This window comes from Morus notabilis, unplaced genomic scaffold (genome assembly GCF_000414095.1).
Source record: "Morus notabilis unplaced genomic scaffold, ASM41409v2 Scaffold85, whole genome shotgun sequence".
Classification (NCBI taxonomy): Eukaryota; Viridiplantae; Streptophyta; class Magnoliopsida; order Rosales; family Moraceae; genus Morus; species Morus notabilis.
In genome coordinates, this window is record NW_010362624.1 from 88049 (window position 1) to 97691 (window position 9643).

The following is a 9643-nucleotide window of genomic DNA, read 5'->3' on the forward strand; positions in this document are numbered from 1 at the left end:
ACTGGAGAAAACTAAAACAATCCCATGTTCTTACATATGTTATATAGCAGAGCAAAAAGGGCCTTTTTCACTCTCCACTAATTATTTCCCACATAATTCTGTGTCTTGCCACTGGCACAAATGGCAGCCCATTCCTTAAAACTGTAACAATATACAAGACCATCTTTAAAAATACAAAAATAATAGAAAATATGCCAATATGAAAAACTTAAAAAAGTATATAGGTCAATTTTTAGTTATAGAAATTAATAGGGCATAACTTGTCAAATTATGGTTCATAACCAGATAAGTTATGGATAAACTTGTCAAGTTATAGTTCATAACCAGACAAGTTATGGACAAAAACCGTTAATAACTTGTCAAGTTATGATTTATAACCAAACAAATTATGGACATAAATAATAATTTGGCCTATTTATTAACTTATGTAAACTATTGGCTTATTAATTTTAATTCATCTCAAGTCTTGACATATTTTTCTCTTTCTCCTTTAAAAATATGTGTAGAATATGTCTTTCTTATCTCATATTCATCTTTCATATCTCTAATGACTAATCCAGTATTTTCTTAGCTTTCGTAGACATAAATTTGCAGAGAAATTGATGTCATTTCTTTGCTTTCTCAAGTCTGTGTATTAAAAAATCTGGCCAATGTCATTTTGTTGTTGGAGGAATGGAGGTAAAAGTCATTAGAAAGAGAACATCATTTGGTTACAATCAAAGTCAAGAGAAATAAAAAAAATAAAGATTTTTATCACTAGTGTCCCCTGAATTATAGAGTCATTCTCAGTTTATCTCTTAAAATTTATAAATTCTCACTTTGTCTCCTGAACTTTGAATTGTTTTCACTTAACCCCTTCTGTTGTAATTTCTGTTAAAAATAGATAAAAAAAATAAAGTCACGTGGTCTTTCTGTTAAAAAAAATAGATAAAAATCACATGACCGCACTTAATCTCTTCTATTTTGGTTTGACATTAGTAGAAATTTTAATAACATGAGTTAAATGAGAACAATTTAAAATTTATGGAGTAAAGTGAGAATTTAACGTTTAAAAGATAAACTGAAAATAATCTTAAAGTTTAGAGACATTGATCAGAATAATCCTAAAAAAAAGTAACTTTTTTATTATGATTGGGTACCTAAAATTAGTCAGGTATACCATTTTCAGAAGAATATACACTAAGGATTAAGATAAATAGAAAATATGATGGGTAAGTATTAAAAAAAAAAAAAAACTCTAAGCTGTAAAGCAGGAGTCAATTTTGTAAAGCATTCAACAGACTCGTTGTGCTTCTTTTTTCTGCTAATAATCATTTCGGAGGTTGCAACTTGTACATCATTTCCAATGTCTCGTCCCACAAAACTTTTATAAATTGAACACGCAGATTTTCAGTTTTATATTAATTCAGGCCAAAACGTGCATGGAATAGATTGATTTCATCAGCAAAACTCTTTTTTTTTTTTTTTTTTTTTTTTTTTTTTTTTTTTTTTTTTTTTTTTTTCCCTTCTAAATTGTGCAAGTCTGCAAGATAATATATAAGGTCCATAACATTCCTTCTTATTTTTAATTTTTTTTTCCTTTTTCTCTCTTCACAAATGTAAATGGAGTAATGGACAATAATTCTGAGACCATGAGAAGGTTGCTAATCTTCAATTTTTTTCCCTAAAAAATAATCAAAGAAAGTGAAATGGAGGAAATAACCTCAATTGCCCACCACATTAGAGTTGTTCCCCACTCAAATCTCCCTTCTCTGACTACCATTATTTCCTTATTTTGTTGCAATATTCTACCAAAACCTTTTGTTTTGTTTTGTTTTGTTTTTATTTTATTTAATCACATAATCTTGACTTTGCTATCCCAACCGGATCTATGTGAAAATTGCATCTGACACGTTATTAGTGATGTTTATTATAATCTTTAGGTTGGAAATGAGCTGTATGAGAATTACTGATTTGATTGTGCGTTAATTACTACAATTATGGAACACACTTATATTACTTTTCATATGTATTTTTCTCCTTTCTTCTTTTAAAAGTGAAAAATCCTTTTATTTATTTAGTTGCAAGTAAAAGAAACACATAATGTATGCCACTTGTCTCTATTTTTTAGTAGGTAACTTTTAAATTTCAAATGAAATTTTCTTTTGAAAAAGCTTTTCTAACTGTGCGACCCACAATTTGGGGCACTGGTGGAGCATGTAAGATGGTAGTTTGATTAGGTAGTTTATTGGTTTGAGGTGAGGACTTATTATGCATACAATGAATCCACATGTACAATAGCCTTCAAATATTAGTCATTGATCAATAGAAACCAAATCCCAACCATCCATTTAAAATCTTCTTTCATCTCACGGAAAAAAAAAATGAAAAAAGCCCTAAATTAAATGCCGTTTAGTTCGCTGATTTAAGTTGAGATGTGACTTTATGAGAGAGCTTTTTACTGTAACAAAAAAGTTAAATGTAACTGTTTCTGAGAGCTTTTTACTGTAACAAAACTCAAATTCTAAACTCGAATCGATAAAATGAACGGGGCTTAAGTTACCGGCCGCTCCTCCCATGATCACTCCCACTCGCTTGACGCAACCATTGCCGATGGCAACCCAACCCCCGCGACAACCAGGCCCCGCCACTCACAAACTGAGTTGGATGCTGCAAGTTGATGAGAATACATTTTGGGTCAAAGTTTGAAGGCCGACTTAATTATGACTTGAGTTGTATATGTGAGAGAAAAATACTGTAACAAAAAATTAAATTTAAATTTTTATAAAAAAATATTATAACAATATGACTTAAATCATGAAATGAACATTAGTATTTTCAATATACTTCCGATTTTTTGCACTCTAATGCCTCTTCCCGGAGTTCAAATTGAGTGGGGGAACTTTGGAATCGGTGTCACTAAGGAGTGGCGGTTGGATGTTCTTAATTGTACCGTTGGATGTTTAGAACCCTTTTGCCATGTTGCAAGCTGTAGCGTTAGCTATCTTAAAGAATTTGTCGTAAGGTTGTAATTGAATGAGACTGTTTCAGGTCTCGTTCACTTCGTAGATTTGAGTTTTCAATTCGAATTGAGATGTGACATTTTCTGAGAATTTTTCACTGTAGCAGAAAAAGTTAGATGTGACATTTTCTGAGAGTTTTTTATTATAGAAACCTAAAACTGAAAACTCAAATCGGTGAAATGAACAAGGCCTCAATATCATTAAAGACCTCAGAAAAAGTTTCTAGTTGGTTCCAACGCCTTGGCCGACAACTTCCCGCCGTGGAATCTCTCTACGATGTCGTTCGGCTTGTTGTTGTCCGGAATCGGCTCATTCTCGACTGCTCCGCCACGCAGGGAATCCTCAGCGGCGCCGAATGGAACCTTCTTCTTGCTGCGAATGCAGCTTCCACCTTTTCCAATCGGGGAAAGAAAAATCGCAATTCCTCAAATGAAAAAAAAAAATCAAAAATAGAATTCACGTTTTAATCTTATACCAAAGCTTAAAAGAATAGTATTGAAACAGCAACGTCTTTTCAAATCTAAATTCTAATCTAACAGACTCCTAAAAACGTACTCCATTGGTGTCCGATTAAACAAGAAACACACAATGTATGGAAGGAAAAAAAAAAAAAAAATATATATATATATATATATATATATATATATGTATGTATGACATTCGTTTGTGTAAAATGACATTTGTTTGTATAAAATACAACTTATTTGTCAAAGCACAAAGGTTGGATTCCGTTATTGCATATGTTCACCCTTTTGTTTTTGTTTTTTTATTTTTTGTTTTTTGTTTTTTATTTTTTGTTTTTTGTTTTTTGTTTTTTGTTTTTTTTTTTGGCAACAATCATCTATTGGAAAAAGGGGTTTTTTTGATACTTTATTTATGTTTTCAAAGTATCGTTTTTTTTTTTTTCCTTTTAATTTATGTATTACAAAATCAGGTAAGTCACAAACTTACTTGATTTTAAAAAGTAGGTAAATTAATTGAAGATCAAATAAAAGAAAACTAGAAAAGGGATTATTATAGAATTAGTCCCTGTATTTAAAAAAAAAAATCACCTTTTATTCTTGAAAACTTTCATCAAACCATTTAGATTTAACATTTTTATTTCTACTTCACCCTTCTAACTCATGGAACACGGAAAAAAAAATTGAGAAAAATACTCAAAACCCATAACTGTTTTTTACAAGATTAGATTCCATTCAATAACTTTACGCTTTTAAATGTTTATAATCCCAACTAGACAAAAAAATAATCCGAAACAAAACATCAAGCTAGTTATTTTATCAGGAGTCTCTATAGTAAGACCCCTTAAAAAAACTCACCGGTGAAACATTTTATTTTACCGTTGAATTAAGTTTTCAACAATCAGATTTATGCAAGTCCTATTAAAAATTTACAACGCGCCGCACAGAACTACTCTTTCTGTAGATCTGACCGTTGAAAAAGTAATCAAACGGTCAAAACAAGGTGTTCCACCAGTGGATTTTTTTTAAGGATCTCACCATAGAGAAAGCCTATTCTATCTTCTTAAAATGAACGTCAAGCGAGTTATTTTATTGGGAACTCTACAATAAGACCCCTTAAAAAAATCACCTGTAAAACACCATATTTTGTTGTTAAATTAAGTTTTCAACGGTCACATCTGCACAATTTATCATAATTAACAAACTCATTCTCAGTGTAGAAAGTTATTAAAGGGGGACCCTAGAATACTATCATAAGTTATCCAAAAAAAAAAGAGGTTAAAAATCAAAATGCTATATTGTCATTGCCGTCCAAAACTTTGGGCATTTGTTATTGGATTGACTAATGATGGATCTCTAGCCCAAGTTAAGTCCAAGCTTCAAATCCGGTTTCAAATTAAGCCCATTTGCTGCGAGCTAAAATTCCCTTTCTTGTTTCCTCGGTTAGTTTTACAAACCAATTTCATCTTCGTTCTTCCTAGCATTTGAAAAATAGTAAAAATGAAAAAAAGAAAAAAAATGATAAATATGTTACATTTTCCAAATGCAGTCCAATTTGTAAGATGTCGACATAGCTGAGTTGGTCAACTACGCCTCTTTTTCAGGCACTGATCCGAAAGAAAGGGGCATGGGCCAGGGAAAACCATTCTTTAGAATAGAGATATTGAAAACTAATTTAAAATTATTTAAAATAAATAACATTTTACCGTATAAATAGTTTTATTTATAATTGATACAAAATAATTTATGTGATAAAAAAATCTTTATTTAAGTGGAAAAAAATCTTTTCACCAATCGTAAAAAGAAAATTTACGTGAAAAAAAATATTTTTACTAGTCGTAAATAAACCATTTTTCTAATAAAATGTTATTTATTTCAAATAATTTTAAAATATGCTATTTACTTAATTTAATTTTATAAATTTACTACTTACTACATTCTTCCTCTTAGAACACATTCGTGCTTTAACCTTCTAGAATACTTTTTGACGCATTATTTTCGACGTTTAATGCCCAACTTCTTCCCTGTCTAGTTGAATTTGATCTGCCACTAAATGGTTCGTGGGATATCCTTATATATTTATATTATGAGTTTTACCTAACCAAAAAGAATTTGTCCAACCAAAAAGAGTCACCACTTCTGTCAAGAAAAATAACTAGAGATTTCACTCCCTTTTAAGTACTTGAATCATTGTGGGATAAGGTGAAATTGGTTCACTGAACACTTGGTATTGAGTTCTTGTACTTGAAGATGATGACGACAAAACCACTGATCTAGGTCTCTAGCTAGAACTCATGTAGAGCCGCAAGGGAAAAATTATAACGAAAACCATAATATATATATATATATATATATTAAAATCATTTGGAGCCCCCTAAAGTCTGCACTTTGTGTAAGAATAATCACTCTAAAAAGTGCTAGTATAGCCCTTCTACTAGTAGAGTGTAAATAACAATGGTCCTTAAACTATTATGTGACATGATTGATTAATTAAAGGGTGGTTTTATTTACACTTCTTTTTTTTTTTATTCTGCACACCTACCTTCTAACAATACGCATCTCATTTAAAATTAATTTTAAAAAGATTAAATTTACTTTTACACATTCCCATTATTGCAAGACTACCCTAACATTTCCACAAGATTATTAATTCTTGAACACTTTATTTTGATTTTTCACACCCACCATTTTATTTTAATTTGTTATTTTCAATATTATCATTTCTTTATTTCCCTAATTTTTTTGAAGTTGCAGACATGAAGTCTTTTCTCGTACATAAAGTTTTAAAGTTAGTTAATTTATTAGACTAGTTAGTCTGTTAAACTTACTCAAGAAGTTTGTTACTTTGTTAAATTTACTCAGGAAACTTGTTACTTAGTCTATATATAAAGCTAAGTTTGTGTAACATTATTTTTTTAATGAATGAAAGATTCTTTTCCATTCTCTTATTCTCCTCTGTTTCCGTAATATGGTATCAGAGCAAATCTATATGCTATGGCACCAATTAGCTAACATGTTCACCAAAGTTTTACCTTCAACGTTATTATTCCCTTTGTTATCCAAGATGGCTGTTAAAAACATTCACAGTCCATCTTGAGGGGGAGTTAGGGCCCGTTTAGTTCGCTGATTCGAGTTTGAGATGTGACTTTATGTGAGAGCTTTTTACTGTAGTAAAAAAGTTAGATGTGACGGTTTCTGAGAGCTTTTTACCGTAATAAAACTCGAATTCTAAACTCAAATCGGTGAAATGAACGGGATACAGTTAATTTGTTAGACTAATTAGTCTGCTAAACTTACTCAGCAAATTTGTTACTTTGTTAAACTTACTCAACAAGCTTATTACTTAGTCTATATATAAAGCTAAGTTTGTATAACATTATTTTTCTGATGAATGAAAGATTCATTTCCATTCTCTTCTTCTCCTCTGTTTCCGAAACTTTACTATTACATCTTTTTTAGAAAAAGAAAACACAAAAATATAAGCATAACAAAAACATAATTGTCATCAATTGATATTGATCAAAAAGATAAAATAGGAAAATAAAAGCGAATTCTAAAGAGTATATAAAAAAAGAGAGAATGAAACATTAAAAGAAAATCCAACATTATAAAAAACAAAAGACCAAAATGAAATGATCATCCATTAAAAAAACATTATGATAATTAAAAAGACATAAAATTTAAGAGATAATATGTGGGTTGTGTTGAAAGAAAAAAATATTTAAGTAGTTCTCTTTTATAATAAAATTTAATCAAGTCATTAAGTCATTTTTATTGTCTTTTTTCTCATTTTATGTGAGGGGTCTTTTTATCATAAGGAATTTTAATTTAAAAGAGGATATGGAGAGTAAAAATAGGTGTGTGAGCAACATTGCCCTTCACACTAATGAGTTATATTTTGCCACTAGTTAACAATAAATTAGCAGCAAATATACTCCATAGTATTAAAAACAGTGTTAAAATAGATATTTTAGGATTTTTTTAGCTCCATTGTCCCCAATCTTTTTTCATATCTTAATTGTAAACTCTCATAAAAATAGAAATAAAAAAGCTTCAAAGTACAATGGACCCATTATGACCTTGGGGCAACTAATGGTCCATGGCACCATGTTTCTTTTTTTTTTTTTGGAAAGGAAATATCATCTATAACAATACTATAATACAAATACTACAAAAGAATGTGAATGATCTTGTATTTACCATACATAATCTTTAACTGAGACCACTCCCACCAATGTTTCAGAGTTGAAGGTTTATTTATTTATTTAAGAAGAAAGAGTTGAAGTTGAAACTATAATGAGATTTTTAGTTCATGGGTTCACAACCATGATTTATGATTTTAATTTTTAAAATTTAAATTTTTTATGAGAAAAAAATACTGTAAAAAATCAAAATCATGATTCAAAATCAAGAAGGAACCCTTCAAACAAACATTCCATAACACTTGGAATATCCTTAGGATATTGTAAAATATCCGAGAGGGTTTTGAAAATAAGCGTTCCCAAATGCGCACCCATTACTCACAGTGCCCGGAAGAGAAGATGCCTTTTATGTAAAGTTATTCAAATGTACAATCATATATATCCCACATTTGCATTTTCGAGCCGCCGCCTAGTACCAATGAACATGCACTGTATTCAATTACAAAAAACTGCTTAGTGCACAAAAGATAAGCGCTTTTGATTAGGACTGAAAGCTAATTAGAAACAGCCGGTGGCTAATATGAAGCTGCCGTTTGGTAATTTCCTAGAAAAAGTGGTGTTAGTATATATATATATATATAGGTCGAATCAATGGCAAACAGATGAGTATTCACATGTCCCCAAAGATGCCCTATGTTGTCCAATGAAATTAAGTTTGATTTACCAAAGTTTTAAAATTGAAATGATGTTTGATTATACAGTACACTCCTTAATTTTCATCCATTTGCTGTCCATGTACATCAATATGAGATACGCCTAAGTGGAATAAGAATAATAAGCTTAATTAATATATTCTATAAGGTTTTTTTTGCTTGTAAAGCAAGATAAGATATGTTGTCACGCCTAGGTTTAAAATATGAGAGGCATCTTTGCTAATTATTCTATTGCTTAAACCAGTTATTACCAAATATAGTAGAGTATATATAATTTTGAATGGTTATGGATATGAGATGAGAATATCTATATCTTGTAATTATATGGGAAGATCATGTGCAAAACGCCAAATGATTTGTCAAATATATATGACATACTAATGCCCAAATATATTAATGTCATTTTCACCAAATATAATTTGTCAATATGACAATATACCACTGTGTCAGGTCGCCACATTTTTACAAAGACGCCTATAAGAAATTGTATGTAGGACTTTCTTCTCTATCTTAATTCTTAAACATAAAATGACAGAACAAATACCCTATGTAGAAATTCTATATTGCAATGTGACAATTTTTCGCCGTGACATTCAATCTAATTTTAATTTATTTATATGGATGAGAATTCAAATATAGAAATTTGATGTAGAGCGAAAAAAATCAAATTTTATTAATTATCATAAATATTATTTTTATTAACTATCTAATTTATTATACTTGTCAGATCAATATCACACGATTAAAATAATAATAGTCACTTATAGGTAAATATATTAGCCAACCATAAGTGTTATTGTTATGTCATGACAACATTGTAACGTCAGATATATATGAGTTGTTTGGTTTCTCACTTTCGCAAAATACTAACCCAAACATTTATTGTGTCCAACTCACAATTCAATCCATTAAGTCTGGGTAACACGTCATGGGTGATTTGTTGTCATATTTAAGATATATATACCTAAAAAAGGCTCATCTTAATTTAAAAATAACCCATGAAAATTTTTTTTAAAAAAAGAAAGACAAAGTTAAATAAGGTAATTAACAGTTGTGCTCTCACTGCGTCGCCGATTATACATATTTCCTAAGAATGGTAAAAACTCTGATCAGTTCGGTATAAACAGAAGCCAGAGATTAATAGATACACATATATATATATATATATATGTGTGTGTGTGTGTTTGTGTGTATACATATGTATATACATATATATACACACACAATCTGTGTATATGTGTTCGGAGCATGTGGAAATATGAGAGAGAGAGAGAGAGAGAGAGAGAGAGAGAGAGAGAGAGAGAGAGGGCGATTGTTTTCAGCCA